This window comes from Rattus norvegicus, chromosome 11, assembly GCF_036323735.1.
Source record: "Rattus norvegicus strain BN/NHsdMcwi chromosome 11, GRCr8, whole genome shotgun sequence".
Taxonomy (NCBI): domain Eukaryota; kingdom Metazoa; phylum Chordata; class Mammalia; order Rodentia; family Muridae; genus Rattus; species Rattus norvegicus.
In genome coordinates this window covers 5,067,768-5,087,819 of record NC_086029.1, presented here as the reverse complement: position 1 = coordinate 5,087,819, position 20,052 = coordinate 5,067,768, and positions in this window count along the sequence as shown.

Below are 20,052 nucleotides of genomic sequence, written 5' to 3'. Positions count from 1 at the left end.
TTTTGGGCCAAAGCCCTGGTTTGATGTGTTGCTTATTGATATTAGAATTGATAGAAGGTATTTGGTTAGTTTTATGAATAACCCCACTATATGGCTCGTTGATGACGGCTAGCAAGGGTTTGTGGTTACTTTTGATATTTAGCACAGTAGGAAGTTCAAATTGTCTTAACGTGGTCTCCACGGGAACTTTGGGTTAATTTCATGATATCACCGAGTACAGAGTGATATCAGGCTCATTGTGTACATAAATTCCTTTTTTAAAAATTGTTTAGTCTTCATAATGGGTGTGACTTTGAGTTTTATGCTTATATTTCCTCTGGGAGAGAGTGCAAGATACAAGCTTTTCTGGTTTCAGACTAGGGAACAGAGTATTTTAGGAGAAAGATTTTGTCCTTGTGTTTTTAAAAATTGTGATTAGGCTCTGGAAGCCTCACAGAGTCATACTGATCAGATTTGAGAGCGGTTGACCACCTGAAAAAATATATTGAGGAGAATCAAACAAAAAGATATCTCGATTCTAAACCTTTGTCTTGAGAGTTGTATTTTGCAGAGTGTACCTACTTGGAATCCTGGTCTCAGTGACCTTCAGCTGGGTACAGTCAGGACACATCGGCTATCGCATTTGCTTCATTCTTCATACCCTCTACCCCTAAGGATATCTCAACGCCTGTGTACACCTTGAAGAAGTCATGGAGGAGTCCTCGTCTCAATTCCCTAGAATTTGTTCGGTGGGGCTGGAATTGGTTATTCTAAAGTTGTTTTTAATAAAGAATTTAAAATTGGCTGAAATTTAGCAGGGAGGAATAAGATAGATTGAGCTATACAGTCAGAATCGCTATTGGTAAATATGCTTTACCTTATCTTTGTTTGGGTATAGAATTTATCTGACAAAAAAAATTTAAAAGTACAAGAAGAGCCAGCCTCATGTTGTTGTCATTACAGACTTCTGAGTGGATGACACCTGTGAGTTACGATTCACATAGCAACGTCATGGCTCTGACTTTGTGAGAGAACTTTCAAGACTATATTAAGTTATGAAGACAACAGTCCAGATTGTCTTAGACAGATAGACGATTTTCAACAACGTCAGAAATACACAAAATTTGAGATTTAAAGTTATGATTTACCTTCAGTTGCTCCTAACTGTTCCCCTTTGGCAGATTTAATGAAGAATTTGAACATGTCTACCTCTAGATGAGGCAATATTTGTGGCTAGACAGTCACTGGAGAAAATGCCTGTTTCATCTGCAGATTAATACTATCCGGAAAAGGACAAATTACGCAGAGGATTTGACTATAAACCTGCCATTACAGGGTGATCAGACCTTCCAAGTCTGCATTTCAAGAGGCTGTCAGTCGATCTTGGGACAGAAGGCTGAAGACTTGCGCTCACACGTTGCTAACAGCGGACTGTGCTAGTGGAGATTTGTCTCTACAACCTCTCAGTTCTAGACGTCCTCTCAGGCTTCCTATGTGCATAGATATTTGGTCATTCTCAGATTTCTGACGGAGTTGGAGACTGATTATAGTCTCATTGCTTATCAGGCTGTATAACTCTGAATATACATATTTTATTGGATAGTTATCAGATAGTACACAAGCGAGCCAAGACATAATATAGATTTTAAGCCTTTCTGAAGCTGGAATGAAGAACTAAATGTTCTTTCTAACTGGTATAGTGATGGACTGAGTGTTGAGTATATAATCTGCTTTATAAATTGTAGGATGGTAATAATCTTACTCGATTGATATGTAAATGAAAAGGCTGTTTAACTGGACAAAAAGGGAGAAATGTTGTTTACATTGAAGTTATCTGTATATTGATGCTAATCCACTGCTCCGAGGACAGCTGACTTGTCCTGTCCTCAGAACGCACATGACTTCCCCAGAACCACTTCCCAATTAAGTTTGTGAAGTACAGGTGAGGGGCAGGTACAGGATAGAAGGAGGCCTGTCATTGGAGGAGAAGGAAGGAAGGGCGGAGAGATGTTTGAAGGAAGAGGAGGAGATTAGAGGAAAAGGAGAGACAGGAAGAGGAGAGGGTGAGAAGCCGTGGCAGGTGAGGTTAAGATTCTGTTCTGTGTATTTACAGGTTGTTATTAATGTTCCTAAGGGATGGATGGTACCAGGCTTTGTATGCTGAAGTGGGCTATTATATCTTATCAATTGGGTCAAAGATTATTGTGTTGTGTGTTCTTTTATGTGAGGTTTTGAGTGTAAGAGCGTGTGTGGCAGTAAGAGACACTGGGCAGCTGAGGAGTGGGGATGTATTCAACCAAGATATCTAGCAGAGACTTGGGAAACTACGGTGCAAGAGAGAGCGGGTAAAAGACGACTTTTTATTTTTATATTTTTGCAACAACACATTCACTTCTGTATTTGACATGCTCTTGGTGTGTCCCTTAGGGAAGATCTATATCTGGTTCCTGACAGAATGTGCTTCTTAGGTTCATCAATCTTATCTAGTTTTGGTGGCTGATTATATATATATATATATATATATATATATAAATATATATATATATATATATATATATATATATATATATATATATTGGTGGTTCTTACAGCTATGAGATTAGGTGGAATTTTAACACGGATTCTGAGCAGCTACGTCAAGAATGTAGAATCCACAAACGGCAATGCCAAGTAGACTCGCTCCTGTTCTTATGAGCCTAATAAAGTTGAGGTTTCATTGGACCTCAAATTCTTCCCTCCCTGCCAATCCTCCTGTATCTCATCTTTGGCCTGAAGAAAGAATCATTTTAAAACATCCAAAACCCTGAAATCTCACACTTGGAACACGGGAAGGTAGATATTACAGAAATGATATCTAATGGGACTACAGAACCACATTCAATAGTCCACGCTGTCCTTTGATTCACTCAGGCAGTCATTTTTTTGCATAAATGAAAAATTTGGGAGTTTATCATTTGAAGTAGGTACACAATATTGACACCATTATATTCACTCTTTAGCTTGGCCAGCTTTGTTGAGAAAATCATTGCAAAAAACTAGAATTGGAAAACGGAATTTGTGAGTCCACATTCAGGAATATCTATAAAGTCCCCTATCAAGGAATGAACAACTACAAAATGAAATGCAAAATCCACAAAATTAAATATCTGTAGGGAAACAATGGCCTTTGTGAAAGAGATAGAACCTGGGAAATTGAACTGTTTGTCACAGGAATGGACCTGATAATAAAATTGTTATACAGAAGAATCTCCTACATCCCATGTTCCTAGATATTTTGTAAACATGCCAAGCACCTGAATAACTTCTCCATTCAGAGCATGTAACCACTAATAAAGCAAAGAGAAGTTTCCAGCTGTAGAGAGATTTAGTACATAAAGGTTTCCACTGTGTCACAGGAGACATTCCGGGAAAAGGCACACTCAGATCTGGTCAATGTTAGGAAAGCTGTTCAGCAGGTAGGACATGGCGGTTCTCAGTGACATCATCATTAGGCTTCCCTGAAAAATCTCTTGCATCTGGAGAGCTCTAGCTTCTTCTGTGATGTCACAAGTGTTGTCGTGTCTTCAACTGCACCTCAGATATTCCTTCAGTACCTCTAGGGTTTACCAATTAGCCTTCTATTCAGAGGAAACAGCCCTTTGGGAGGGAGAACAAAGAGGATGAAGAGATCAGAGATGGGGAGAAGGAAGCTGCCCTTCTGTCTTGGTATAAAAAAAGGAACAAATACATGGTCCTTGGGAATACTCAGTGATTTCTGGGTAGGGGTTGAGGTTCCACTGAAGAGATAGCCTTGATCTGAGCTTTCCACATACGGGAATTGGGGCTGTCATACTCTTAGAAGCATCTGGACTTCCCTCGTTGTAATGGTTCCTGAAAGTCAGAGAGTTTAAATCATTAATTTCTTTATTCCAAAAACCAGGGGTTGGGATGGACACAGTCGTTTTCCTGAGAGCTCATGGCTTTTATTATTTTTGCCCTGAAGAAAAAGGTGCTAAGGAAGAAGGCAAAGACAAGTATTGTGTCCGCAGCTCAGTGTAAACTCTTCCATGCTTTGGATTCCTATAGTGCAGTTTGTGTCTGACACTGATATCTGGGAGAGAGAAGTGCTTCTACCTGAGACTTCATCATCTCAGTCTTTCCACTAGTATTACTCTGATTACCATTCCCTGACAGTGACGTTTAATATTTCTGAGTCAATATGTGTAATTAGCTGGCAGATTTCTTTTCTTTAATTTCTTTAATTTTTTAATTTTTTAGCAATTTTTATTGCTTTTTTAATTGGATATTTCTATATTTGCATTTCAAATTTTATTTTCATTCCCAAGTTCCTGTCCATAAAGGACCTAACTGGTCCTCCTACCCTTCTTCTATAACCTCCCTTAGTGCACCTTGATATTCCCTTGAACTGAGAGTTAAACTTAGGTTGGACCAGGAACTTCTCCTTCCATTTGTTCCCAACATGGCCATCCTCTGCTACATATGCAGATGGAGCCATAGGTCTGTCCATGCACAGTCTTTGAATATTAGTTTAGTACCAGAAAGCTCTGGTTCATTGGCATTGTTGTTCTTATAGGTTTGAAAGCCCCTTCAGCTCTTGTATTCCTTTCTCAAAATCTACCAACAAGAGGTCCGTTTTCAGTTCACTGCTCTGCCACAAGCATTCACTTCGGTTTTCAACAGATTCTAGCTGTGTCTCTCAGGAAAGATTGATATCTGGTTCCTGGCAGCATGCAATTCTTAGCTTCTGGTTTTCATGATATATATATATATATATATATATATATATATATATATATATATATATATATATGTATATATATAGTTTTTCTTATATATTATATATATATTATATATTTAATATATATTTTCAATGTGGACGTAATGCTCAGAATCGGATTTATTCAGTTTCCACTCTAAATTCAAAGATATTTTTGTTCCCCCTTTCAAAAACGAATGAAGCATCCATATTTTTGGTGTCCTTCTTGGGATTCCAGTGGTCTGTAGTCTGCATCTTCGGTAATTTGAGCTTTTGTGGCAATATCTATTTTCGGTGATTTCATACCATGTGTGTTTTTCTGTGGTTGTGTTACCTCAGTTAGTATTACATTTTCTAGTTCAATCCATTTGTCGATGAATTTCTTGAAATCATTGCTTTTGATAGCCGAATAGTACACCGTTGTGTAGATGTACTACATTTTCTGTATCCATTCCTCTGATGAGTGCCATTAGGCTTCCTTCTAGCTCCTGGTATCATGAATAAGGCTGCTATGAAAATAGTTGAGCATGTGTCTTTTTTGCATGTTGGAGCATCCTTTGGTTATATGCCCAGGATAGGTATATCTGGGTCCTCAAGAAGTGCAATTTCCAATTTTCTGAGGAATCTCCAGACTCATTTCCAGAATGGTTGAACCAGTTTGTAATCCCACCAACGAAGAAGGATCATTCCTCTTCCTTGACATCTTTATCAACATCCGCTGTCTCCTGAGTTTTTTATCTCAGACATTCTTACATGTGTGAAGTGGAGTCTCAGGGTTGTTTTCATTTACATTTCCATGATGACTAAGTATGTTGAACATTTCTTTAGATGCTTCTCGGATATTTGATTTTCCTCAGTTGAGAAATCTTTGTTTAGTTCTGGAACATAATTTTAATAGGGTTATTTGTCTCTCTGAAGTCTAGTTTTTTAGTTCTTTGTGTGTATTGGTAATAGCCCTCTATCAGATGGAGGATTGGTGTAGACCTTTTCCAAATCTGTTCCTTGCTGTTTTGTCCTATCAGTGTCCTTTGGCAGGCAGTTTTCTACTACAGTGAAGAACTCTCAGTTAGTGAACTAGAACACGGACTGGCTCCTCCCTGACTTCCTTACGTGTTCTGAACTGTAATTGGGGAAACTAAACAACCGTGTTATACCCCTAAACGGCATGCCTATCCATAGTCGTGGGTCTAGAGAGACCTATCAGTGATTCTGGGCATCTGTCAAAGAAATGTAGGCTGGTGGAGTTTGCAGTTTTCATCCTGGCTTCGGTAACTACAGGCTGTGGAGTTGTGCAGCCAAGATACACCATGTGCAGCTGTGAATAGGCCTGAGGAGGCTGACTCCTTGGATTTCTGAAGCATTGATAAGGGAGTGAGAGGAAATCAGCACCCCCTGCTCAGCAGAGCTCTGGGAATGCTGACACTCTTGCTTCATCTCTATATGAAGGTAGATCAAAAGATCACCTGTCAGGTATGTTCTTAAATATCCTTCAGTGTGCTAGCATTGGGGTGCAGTGAAATACTATGCAGGAGACGTGTGGGAAACACCTGAACTCTTCCATTAGAGATCAGAGAGATGAGCTGCATTCACATTCAACTGACTGTGTATGTTCCTGGTCTTTGGCTTTGATCATGCAGATCTTTTCTCTCATACTTCATTGTTCATGTGGCCAAGTTGTGGGGAAGCACGAGTCACAATTGTTTCCCATTTTCCCATCCTCCATTCTAGGGTAATAGATTTTAGTGAAACTCTTCACATTTTATATTGTAGACCAACTGAACTAACTATTCTTCAATAAGCTCTTCTCTATTATCCCTACACCATGTGTGTGTGTGTGTGTGTGTGTGTGTGTTTCTGTTTGTGTGCTTAAATGGTTAGTTTGTATGCAAGTTTACAGAAACCTTGTCACTGAAATAGTCTATGTAAGAAATCTATAAACTGTGGATGGGGCAGCATCCAAATGTTCTCCCACAACATGACCTTCTAGAAAGAGTAGCATAATCTGCATAAAATAATACACTTGAAAGTAAAACTTGGAGGAAATGCCCTGGCATGGCTCCATTATCACTGTTAGCTGTGACATTGTTCTCTTGGCTTCTGTGGCCAGACATGAAGGCTCTGAAGCAAAGTCGCTTCCTCTTGATCTGTGAATAAGCTGAAGAAGTCTGTCAACTGGGTCACATGAAGCATATGAAAGGAGTGACAAGACAGCATCAGGCCGTTGTGACACTGCCCTCCCAATGGAAACATGGAAGTGTTGACAATCACAGTGTGGGGTCTCGAGTCTGAACTTTGACACCCAGCTAGGCAAAGTGTAACCTGTCAGTCAGCTTCCTGAGTACCATCCACAAGCCAAGGGTAGGCTCAGATGAAGCACCATTGAAGATAGATTCTGTCCCTTGTGAGCTGCATCTCAGGATATGTGGAAGACCATTCAGTCTCTAGTGACATGGGAGATCAGTGTAATGAGAGACAGAGAGAGGGGCCAAATCAGTGTTTGTTTTTCTGGACGACCATAACTGCATTATCCACGCTAAGGATTTGCTCATGGAAGTCTAGGGTTTCACATTGGTATAGGCCAATCTGTATGAAGTTTCAATAGCACAACTGGCTCCAGGCTTCTTTATTAGTTATTGTGATTTATAGGCAGTCATTTATACCTTGTCTTCTAGATTCCCATATTATTTTATGGATTCATATTCACATGGCATATCCTTTCACTCTCTCTCTCTGTATATGTGTTTTTCTCTGTCTCTCAGTCTCATCTCTCTTTCTCTGTCTGCCTCTCTGTCCTATTTTTCAGCTTTCCTACAACAGTCTTTACTAATGATAACATATTTCATGTCAGTTTAGACACTTGCTTCTCTCATAAACCCCAGTGTGATCTGAACTTGCTGGCTACTGGAGAACCACAATTAAAAATAGAATTGATGTCCAAATCTACTAGACTAGAACTTTAACAACTCAGAAGACATAGAATATTCCTCAACTCCCAACAAGCCTAAGGGCCAAGGCTCATGTATGGAAGGAAAATTTTCAGAGATCCAAGAAATGCGTGCCAGGCTGACCATGGACTGGCTTCTCTTTACAGGGACTGCCAGCCTCAGGAGAAAGGTAACATGGGGATATAATAAACATGCATCGTGTAATAATACCTAGTCTCTTCCCTTACGTTACCCTTCCCTGTCTGTATTTTCCTAATGGATGTTGTACATAAATGTAGTAGTGACTGCCTTTCAGGAGTATAGAAGTTTTCACATGTGGCACCCAAATGAAGAATTTGACTTTCCTTCCCGGGCTGAAGCTCCTTACCAATGATCTACGACATCTTTTTCCCTAGGACTGCTGCTTTGTTTTGTGTGTGAGTGTGTGTGTCTGTTTGTGTGTGTGTCTGTATGTCTTCTGTCTGTCTTTCTGCCTTTATCTCTGTCTGTCTGTTTCTTCCACATGACACCTTTCTATATTTCAGAATGACTTCTTAATTGCTCATTCCAAGATTGACCCATCATGCTTTCTCTGAGTGTTTGCTTTTGATGACTCAAATTACCCCTGTGTTAATCAATGCACCTGTAACCAGAAATGTGTACCACTGATCACATCACAACCTGCCTCATGGTTAAAATAAGTAATTTTCGAGGCTCTGAGGAAAGTTTTTATCAGAATTTATATACGTTTTCTCTATTTTTTACTCCCCTATGCAAACTGTTGTAGTCTGTGGATTTTCCCCAAGTCTTTGCTTAATTGTATTTATCTATGTACATGGCCTACTGGGAAGACATCATCCCAACCCTCCGACATTACTTAGCAGGAGGAATAGAATAAGAATTGGAGAAATTGGTCATTCAGCTACAGAACATGTCCCCTGAGATGGATTAACTGTGTCGAATCATCGCATCACTGACAAGCATTCTGAACTATGATCTCAGTTTATTTTCTTCTTTGTCATTTTGAATGTGCTACTTAAGGTGGGGAGGACCATTAGTGGTCTGTGTTTGAAAATTGAGTCTTCACTATTCATGCATGAAGGTGTTAAAAAAATGATAGATCAGTGATATCTCTGGGTTAGAAGGGATAGTGATAGAAAGTCTTCCCTTGTGTCTCAGGCAAAGCTCCTGGACAGGGCAACTTGGCTTGTATACTTGGATAAGATCTAGTTAACTGGTAGTTGTATGGTGGTGAAGGGGAACCTCTTCTGGATACTCTTGTGTATGCTGGAGTTTCCAAGGTATTCTCTGTGATGTCACTAGCATTATGGAAAAAGAAAAAGCCCTTCTGGAATTTGGTTAGTACTTATTGGTTTACCCACAGACATGTTTTTCAGGATGATCAATGTATTTACAGAGAAAACAGAGAGCATGGAGAGATAAGAGAGAGAGGAAGAAGAAATTAAGATTCTTCCTTGTTATAAAAGTTCAAAGCATAAATTACCTGGTGGAAAACAGAGAGTGTGAGCCCTAGGCTGGTGCTGAGGAACTTCCTGGAGGAGGTGGTCTTGACTCAGGTCAAGGTCAGGAGTAGGAATTATGATCTGAAGCCTCTGGACTCCTAAAGAAGAGATCCTGAGTCAAGAATAACTGATGCATTTTTGGCAGACAGACAGGAATTGACAAGCATGCAGCTGGTCTACTACAAGATTCTTAATATCATTCTGCATGAGGAGGAATACCAATAAGATCCACAGAGGTAAGAAGCTTTGACTCTCAGGGGAGAGTATTGAACTTCATCCTCAGAGGATTCCTGTACATGTCTTTGGATTGTTATTCCAAGAGTGGACCGAGGGCTACTCCCCTGGGCACGAATCAAGGTCTCTGACGCTTTATCTTGAACATACATGATTAAGGCTTGGTGGTCCTAAACACTAGGGACTTCAGGACTTACCTGCATCCCATCAGATACGAACTGAAAATGTCCTTCATTTCTTCATGTCTTGGCCAGATTTTGTTGTTTAGGGCCAGGGGGACTGCAGAAGGGAGTGAGGCATTGATCTAGGAATCATGGTTGGAAGAAGTAAAGCTGCTAATAGGTCCAGCTTGAAGAGGGCTTTTCTCCTCTTTCAGTGCTTCCAAGTGTCTGTAGATTTCCCCTTTCATCAGGGTTCATTGGGGGACTAGCATTTTCTCTCCTGTGTCTGGGCCATAACTATGCAGTTCCCTTGTGTTTATCTACAGGGTCTGCTGGGAAGGCATCATCCCAACATTCCACCATCAGTGAGCAAGTACAACAGATTAAGAAGTTGGAGAAATTGACTATTGAACTCCAGAAGATGACCTGTGAGTTGGGTAAACTCCCAGGAGTGCTGACCCATTGCACCAACAGCATTTGGACAAAAGATAGCCATTATGCCCACTTCTTTGTAGACAGTCCTGACCCCTCGGTGTTAACCTTAGTTTTCTCACACCACAGGAAAATGCAACTGTAATGTCCTCATGTACAAACTAATTTTCTTATGTGCCTCTCAGAGGCAGGACATGAAGAAAGGATAGGAGTGTGATAAGAAGCTATTTCATTTCTCAGAAATGCAGAAGCTGTGGTTTGAATAACTGTCTTGGGATATGGTAAGTAATGTGTGATCCCTCATCATGGATTTTAATAGACAGAGAATGCATTTTCTGTCCTCAGAGGAACACAGAAATCTGGTCAGCTACAGAAGCACAGTAATTAAACTTAGATAAGTAAATTTTTATTTTTTTATTTTAAAGATTTATTTTATTTGTTTTGCATGAGTATTCTGTAACTGTCAGACACAACAGAAGTGGAAGTTTGAAGTCATTATACATGGTTGTAAGCCACGATGATTTTGCTGGGAATTGAACTCAGGACCTATGGAAAAACAGTTAGTGATCTTAAATGCTGAATCATCTCATAATTTGATGATGATGTCACCATGTATCATGGTGATGATGATTATCATCAATATCATTATTATTATTATTATTATTATTATTATTATTATTATTATTATTATACTGAAACTCTAAAGGGATCAAGACTTACCCTCCTCCAAAGCTCTTCCCCCTCTCCTGTATCAAGAAGAACCTACAATAAAGAAGACACCATCACAGCTGCCCATCCTCCCCAGCACTGAAGAAAGAAAAGTTTTTCTTTGACTTGGTTATGGAGATTTTCTTGTTGACTGGGCTCATAGCTTCAGATCTGAAGCAGGGAGACTATGGAAATGGGAACTCCTTTTGGAGGAATCTGCTTACCTTGGAGGAAAAGGGAAACAGAGAGCAAAAGTAAGATGTTGTTCCACCACCTTATCCCTTGCTGAGAACAAAGTCTCCTCTTCACAGCATGGGCACCATGTAAGCAGACCAAGCAAGCATGACTAAGAGCCAACCAGATGGGTAAACATTTGGCCATTGGGTATACGGGGGGAGCATTTCACTGATTATGCTGCCTGTATCTCCTGTCCACTGTGTTCTAATCCCATGCAAGGAAAGTTTGGTGGATTTTTGTCTGTCCTGTGACAGAACAACAGCGTTTCCCATTCTGAATGCTGTTTCTTCACTGATTTCAACCTTGAGAGAACAGAGGGAGCCAAGGAAAGCCACAGCCAACAACACTCTACATTCTAGAATATCAAGCCCTTCTCATAAGAAACACTTTCTTGTAGCTGTGAATTCAGCAGGGAGGAAAATTACAACCAACCTCTGATCAAGCAGCATAAAAATTAGCATGACATACAAAAAAGACTTAAAAATGAATCAGATCTCTGATACATAGCAAGAAGTGGTCCCGGGCCCGGTCACTAATGACATGAAGGTTATTTTGTTGAGCAAGAGTTACTCTCTTGGAGTCCTCAGATGTTCATATGTGCTTGAAAATCTGTCATGGAAGACTCTATTGATATCATACTCTAATCCAGAGAGACCATACAAAAAAGTATATTATTCCTTCTGCAGTACTTGGTTGAAGTTAATTCACATCACACATTTGTATGTGAGGCTGAAATTAATGTTCTACATAGATAAAAGCATTATCTCAATCCTTGCCTTAGTAATTTGTTTAGTTTTGTTTTTTTAATTTGGAAAATGGCTGAGTATTCTTCAGTTCCACAATGGAACTGAAGTGACTGTTCCTCAGACTGTATACATAGAGGACATCTGAGAAGTAGTTGACATTTATAGTCGGGGCGTCTCCCCATGGATCTCTTTGGGTCAGAATAAGCATGTATAGACTTATTTCAGTTAAAGGAATCATGTAGTATCAAAACATTACAGGATCCATCTGCTGTAAATATTTTCTTTTACACAGGAGAAGGAAGGTGTATCAAAGGCTGTGTATCAAAGGTTGTAGATATTACTCCATCCATAGAAGATAATATATCAAGAAGAATTCTGTAGGGCTACAGAGATTGATCAAAGTATCCCCACACAATTCTAAGACAGGACGGACAATAAATCACTTCACTTGGAAACTTAAAATAATCTGATGCTATGGTATGTGGAGTGTTAATAGATAAAGAAAAACCAGCTAAAAAGCACATGCATACATACCAGATGCTATTCAAAAATTATCCAGAGTCAGTTTACAACCTTCACTTAGCACAAAGAGATTGATTCCCCACTTCACAGATTCTGATCAGAACCACTGAGTATTAAGAAATCTATATTAGATCTCAATTGCATATCACTTGTCTGTATAACTAGGTAGTCACAGCAAACATGAAATTCGGAAAGCAAAGTTAGAACTTGTCAACAGTGGAGGGAGTGCATGTAGTGGATGAGGTTTCGGCATGAAACTCAAATGTCCAAAATACCCCGAGATTTGAGTTTTGAGGACAAGAAACACTTAATGAGTTTTGGGACAAAATTTGAATCTAAAGACTCCAAAAATTATTTGTCAATGAGCTCTGAACCCCTATGGAGATTGCAACCTACATTAAGCACAAAGAGACTGATTCCCCATTTCACAGATTCTGATCAGAATCACTGAGTATTAAGAAATCTATTATAGAACTCACTTGTATATCACATGTCTGTATAACTAGGTAGTCACAGCAAACATGACATTCAGAAAGCAAAGCTAGAACTTGTCAACAGTGGAGGGTGTGCATGTAGTGGATGAGGTTTGGGCATGAAACTCAAAAGTCTAAAGTACCACTTAGATTTGAGTTTTGAGGACAATAAATACTTAATGAGTTTTGGGACAAAATTTGAATCAAAAGACTCCAAAAATTATTTATCAATCAGCTCTGAACCCCTATGGAGATTGGCGGATATTATGAATTTAGTCTGTGCCCCAGAGGTATAAGTAAATGGTGCAATTTGAAGTGATTAGATATGCTAAAGAGGCATGCAAAACAAAGGAGGCCATGGTATCTTTTAACAAGTGTGATTCTCCAAAACATAGCACAAGTGGAGTACTGTGGAGTGACCTAGACACTAGACACACACAAACTCACACACATACCAAAAGAGACACACACAAACACACATACACACACGCACACACACACATACAAAAACAGACACACACAAACACACATACACACAAACACACACACATACAAAAACAGACACACACAAACACACAAACACACACACACAGACACACAAACACACACACATACAGAAACAAACGCATAAGCCACAAATAACTGACTTCCTCTGTGCTGTGTGTGGCACGCTGGATTTATCCAAGATATGAAGTCTATTCTCCACAAGTAAGTTAAACCCAAACTCAAAGAAAAATTTAGAATTCCTCCTCCTTTCTGCAGAAAGTGTTCTGGGCATGAGCAATGCTTACATTTTAAAGTTTAAGAGGGATGACTTGAAAACAGTAACTACTGAATCCACGTTAAAACAGCATTTCAGAGATGTGTAGTGATTCAATTTTGACTTTATGCAACTGTAGCTGCTCAGCTCTCATGATTGTAGGATTGAAACTGGTCATTTCTAGACATAACTCTGTAGGGACAGTAAGAGCTTTGACAATTCTTCAAGTTGAAAAACCTAAGAAACTGTATTAGCAACAGCTTAATTCAAAATGGAGAAACATGTGCGGAGAAACATGTGCTTGGGTAAGGTCCTGTACCTAAGACTGAGCAGCAGGTTCAAAGCCAAGGAAACCATTGCATGTAAACAAGCACTACTGGGTACAGAACCTGTTACTATCATGAAGAAAGCTACGGGCTTCAGGAAATATGCATGAGGAAGACGTTGAATGTTAGAAAGTATATGCTATAAATTTAGTGGTACACATTGAGAGGATGAATTTTGAAATGTTTATCTCCTTAGGAGTGTAAACATTTGAGCTAAGTAAATGCTGTATCCTAATTAGGAAAGGGAAGTGAGTTTCCATTCAGACATTGGAATTCCCTTCATGCCGAACATGAACTTGGGAGGGTTTCAAAGAAATTTTGAAGCACATCAAGAGCTTCTGAGCACCCAGAAGGAGTCTGAGAGGATTAATTTGTTCTTGTTATGAGGGATTTTCAAGTTTATTATTGGAAATCAGTCAAGAGAATTTCAAAGTCTAGAAACCAAATTCTGTACATGTCTCATATTAGCTTTGGAAGACCGTGACCTGTAAAGGCCCCAAAAAGGCACAGCTAGATTCACGTTTTAAAATGTATTACACTTGGTGACTGACTGCCTTTCCACCATGTTCCCAAGGCCACAGGGTATGACTGTGGTGCTCAACCTTCAGCTAGAGAATTCTGCTTAGCTTAATTACTGTGTTTTGTTTTTGGTTTGAGTTGTGTTTGCTTCAGGTATTAGTACTGTTGGTTTGGTTGGAAGTTTTGTTATTCATTCTTTATTAATTTTTGTTCTTTTGGTGGATTTGCAGTTCTGTTAATGTCATGCACATTACATTATGATTGTATCATTTAAGCCCTTTTTGAAAAAAATTAATATATATTTTTCAGAATAAAATGTATTTTTCAACTCATAAGAAACAGTTTTTTTCTTGTGTAGTGTTGCAACCTGTAATCCCAGAAATCATATGCAGAGATAGATCACTGAAATTTGCAGGGTCTTGGGATTCACAATTGTTCCCAGCAAGCCAGAGGTACACATGTGGATTGGCCTTTCGATGTGTCTAGTGTGGCCTACTCTGTATACCAATTTTATGATGGAAAAGGTATCCATACTGTATCCTTGTCATCATATATTTAGCTCCTACTAAAATATAGTACTTTAGGAATGATCTCATAGAACAAGTTAATGAGTAAATCAACAGTATTGCTCTAATGAATCTCAGGAAATGAAAACATTAGCCAATGGATTAGAAATAAAACTCAGAAAAATCAGACCTAATCTGTCTCTGATTTCTTGAAATATAGTCTCAGTGGGAACCACATAAAAGAGATAATGAATTCCATGTTTTACAAAAACTTTTTAAACTTAGTTTTTATGTTGTTGTCCTTGAATATGTATTCGGTGCCTATTTTGGAAAGATGTTTGTTTCAGATTATTATCATTACCATTATTATTGCTATTATTTCTTTTATACATAAGTGTTTCACTTGATGTAAGTGTGATGCACCACATACATGCAAATACCCCAGAATCCAGTCAAGGGCAGTGAATTCCACTTGGAACTGGGTTATCCTTTTGGTTCTATGTTAAGGAAATGCGAAAAAATGGATGAGCTTTCTCTCCAGTACCTGCCCATGACTTTTGTCCTTCCTTTTGTACTGTATTAGTTGAACTGGAACAAACTCATCCAAAAAAAGAAGGTTTGTGAGAACTACAGAAATACATATATGCCCCCTCGCCTCCTCTCCCCTCCTATCCCCTCCTCTCCCCTCCTCTCTTCTCCTCTCCCCTCCTCTCCTCTCCTCTCCCCTCCTCTCTTCTCCCCTCCCCTCCTCTCCCCTCCTCTCCTCTCCTCTCCCCTCCTCTCCTCTTCCCTCCTCTCCCCTCCCCTCCCCTCCTCTCCTCTCTTCTCCTCTCCCCTCCTCTCCTCTCCCCTCCTCTCCTCTCCCCTCCTCTCCCCTCCCCTCCTCTCCTCTCCCCTCCTCTCCTCTCCCCTCTTCTCCCCTCCTCTCCCCTCCCCTCCTCTCCTCTCCTCTCCTCTCTCCTCCTCTCTCCTCCTCTCCCCTCCTCTCCCCTCCCCTCCTCTCCTCTCCCCTCCTCTCCTCTCCTCTCCTCTCCCTTCTTCTCCCCTCCCCTCCTCTCCTTTCCTCTCCTCTCCTCTCCCCTCTTCTCCCCTCCTCTCCTCTCCCCTCCTCTCCTCTCCCCTCCCCTCCTCTCCTTTCCCCTCCACTCCCATCCTCTCCTCTCCCCTCCCCTCCTCTCCTCTCACCCCCACTCCCCTCCTCTCCTCTCCTCTCTTCTCCTCTTCTCCCCTCCTCTCCTCTCCCCTCCTCTCCTCTCCCCTCCCCTCCTCTCCTTTCCCCTCCACTCCCATCCTCTCCTCTCCCCCCCTCCTCTCCTCTCACCTCCACTCCCCTCCTCTCCTCTCCCCTCTTCTCCTCTCCTCTCCCCTCCCCTCCACTGCCCTCCTCTCCTCTCCTCTCCCCTCCACTCCCCTCCTCTCCTCTCCCCTCTTCTCCCCTCCCCTCATCTCCCCTCCTCTCCACTCCTCTCCTCTCCCCTCCTCTCCTCTCCCCTCCCCTACACTCCCCTCCTCTCCTCTCCCCTCCTCTCCTCTCTTCTCCCCTCCTCTCCTCTCCCCTCCTCTCTTCCTCTCCTCTCCCTTCCTCTCCTCTCTCTTCCTTTCCATTTCCCTTCTTCTTAGAAAAAAAGAAATACATATATGGGATAGGAATGCTTATTGTCTATCCAGCCAGTCATCCATGAGGGCATTAGTGGATGCAGCATCATACCTCAGCATCTCTTATTGTAAGGGTTAGGGCAGAACTGTCAAATCTCATCCTGTGTTACGATGTAGATTAGACTCATCAGATTAAATTAAGTATTTAAAAACTCTCCTTCGGTTGAAAGTGGTGAGGAAATCATGCTGATGCATCATAAATGCAGTGCTAAGAGCAGGATTCAAACTAGTCTGGGGGATGCAGCCTGCAGCAGAGACCACAGATCTTTGGTGGAGAACGATTCAGTTCAAAACTGGGAAGGGAGAAGGATGGATGATATTGTTCTAGAAGATCTCCCAACATTGAAAAAGTGTTTCACTCAGATCAGTGAATGATTCTTGTAAAGCAACTCCTGGATTGAACTTCTGAGACCAACCATCAGCCTGAGAATTAATGTGTGAAAGACGAAATTCTGTGTCTCTCCAGATTGTTGCTTTCAAAGCAACAGCCAAAAGTGTCTATCCTATGAATGACATATATATATATATATATATATATATATATACATATACATACATATTATAGCAGGACGGATACAGAGTTTCTTCAGGTCCATGAATGAGGTATTCAGCAGTTGACCTGGCTCAGCAATTAAGGTAATTTTTCACAACTCTTGAGACCTGAGCTCCTTCCCTATGAGCCCCAAGACTGAAGAAAAGAACAAACTTCAGACAACTTGTCTCAGATTTTTATGTAGTTGGGGTTTCCTGGTCTTGGTCCACAGAAGGATGGACATCTAGTTTTCCAATTCTTGTTTATCTATAATACTTCTTCCTGATTCACTCATCCAAATATATTACTGTGCATTTCCTTGATAGGTTACTTTTGCTATTTGAATTCTGTTGCCAATAACTATAGGAAATAAGAAGCACTAAATCAAAGCATCATATGAAAATTATGCTAAGGGAATGGGGTCATTGGTAATTTGTAACTGAGCTAAAACTCTTACTAGACACAAACTGCTGTAAAAGGTCTTCTCTTGATTCCTGGTGTAGAAGCTGGTGTTCCCTAACAGAGAGTAGAAGATGAATCTATCTGTACAGAGAAAAGGGATTTATCACAATGATCACAGGCTGTGACCACATAATTTAACAGTGGATGGATATTAGGAAAGTCCAAGAATCCAGGAGTTGAGCAGTCCACAAGCCTAGATGTCTCATCTGGTCATTGTTATATGGTTAAATCCTCAGTAAGCAGGTTCTATTGTCTGTGAGGGTTTGGTAGCAATGTGCGTGCAAGCTGGAAAAAGTAATAGCTTCTTTCTTCCATGTTTTCTATGGGCTTCAAGTATAATGCATTGTTAGGAGCACATCGAGATTGCCATTTTCAATAGACTATTACCTTAAAATGAACGTTCTTTTCAGGGAAGCTGCAGCCTCACAGCACGGATCAGGAGTGGGAACTGCAAGACCCAGTCTGGGCAGATGTTCCCGTTCATCGAGCCCACCTTCCAGTGTTGCAGAAATACCCCAGAAATCCTCAACCAACTCCCTTTCAAACATGGTCTTCTGGGATTTGTAGACATCACAGCCACTAACAACACCAATTCAATTCAAGACTACTCACAAAATAAGTAATGGAGTGAGTACAGTTCCTTGGGTCTTTATAGGTAATCAAAGACTTCATAGGCAGACGCAGTGATCTAATCTCCCTGCAACCAAATGGGGAGCTGATGATGTGGCTGAAGCAGATTGGAGCTCTGCTGTTATGAAAAGGGTGTCCGTAAATCCCGTGCTGACAGCAGACATTCAGTCATGCTGAAGGCCAGCGCACCTGAGAATTGATGTGCATCATGGAGGAGGACAGTATTTTCTTGTGACTTGGATTTTCAAAAAATTGGCTTTTATTCTATTCCTCAATGCTAAAATCTGATGCTGTTTGCCTGAAACCATGGGGTAGGGAAGCTTAACAGGTCACACAGGATTTATCCAAACTTCATGTGCTGACATGTCTCTACCTCTAAGCCCATGTTTAACAATCCAGTGCATCTAAATCTCCAGTTAATCAGTTACTGTTTTTCTACCATGCTGGTCTGCTGAGGTCATTTTGCAGAAGTCCACTTCCTAATGATTATTAAAACAATGAATGTTGTGAAGTTGTTTATGATCTACAAACTGGCCTTTCCCTCCCTCAAGCATGTACTTCTGCATTTACAGCTCTCAGCCAGTGTTCTCAACCTTTCCCTACCACAACCCACAGAAGTCCACACTTGTATGAGGATGCTGTCTGAAAAGCAGATGAAGAGCTTTAGCATTGTTGCTCCTCACTGTCTTAATATTAACACAGACAGCAGACCATATGATGAATTCAGCTCTGTTCACAAACTGGTTAATTGCCAAGAAAATCCCAAACAGTTGTGAGGACATTCTAGTCAGAGTCCCAGAAAAGTGAAATATGAAATGCAAAATTTCAGAGCTCTCCTTCAAAGACTGCGTATGAAAGAAGTTGCTTGCAAAACACTGTCCTAAAATACTTACTCCATTCACACTTTTACATTTTGCTTTGAGGTCTTGCAATGACGTTTATTAATCATGGAACTGCACATCTCTTCTCTGGTCTCCAGTGAGAAGGATTCATTCCTAAAAAAAGATGTATCTGTAGATGACTAAAAAAATAAAAATAACAAATAGATCTTGATTAAAGTTCTGGGATAAAGATGAAACATCCTACCCCAAAAATCAGATTAAAGGTAGATTTGACACAAACACACACTATATATATATATAGTGTGTGTTTGTGTGTGTGTGTGTGTGTGTGTGATTTATTTGCGGTATGTGAACTGTATGTTGGGTAAATCAAGCTTTTGGGGTATTGAGTGTGTTGTGTGTGTGTGTGTGTTTTGTTTTTGTTTTTGTTTTGTGTGTGTGTGATTTGGTTGCCTCATTCCGGATGGTATTTCATAGTTTCATTCATTTGTTATGAATTTCACGATGTCATGGTATTTGATTACTGAGGGGCTCTCCACTACGTAGATGAACCACATTTTCTGTACACATTCCTGTGGTCAAATCATCTGGGTTCTTCCTAGCTTCTGGCTATCATGAATACAGCTGCTGTAAACAGAGTACAACATGTGTCCTGGTTCTATGTTGGGGCATCATTGGGAATATGCCCAGGAGTGGGGTAACTAAGTCCTCAGCATATACCATGTCCAGTGTTCTGAGGAAAGTCCAGAGTAATTTCCAGAATATTGTACCTCATTTCGATCCCACTAATAATGGAGGAGTCTTCCTTTTTCTCCACATGGTGACCAGCATCTGCTGTTAACTGAATGTTTGATCTTAGCCGTTCTGCCTGGTGTATCCTTTGATTTGCATTACCCTGATGAACAATGACGTTGAACATTTCTTTATGTATGTCTCAGCCATTCCAAGTTCTTCTGCTGAAAATTATTTGATTAGATCTGTACCCCATTTTTAATAGGGCTATTTGACTTTATGGAGCATAACTTCTTGAGTTCTTTCTACATATTGAATAATAATTCTCTTTCAGATATAGGAGGGCAAAGATCTTTTTTCAATGTATTAGTGGCCATTTTGTCATAATGACA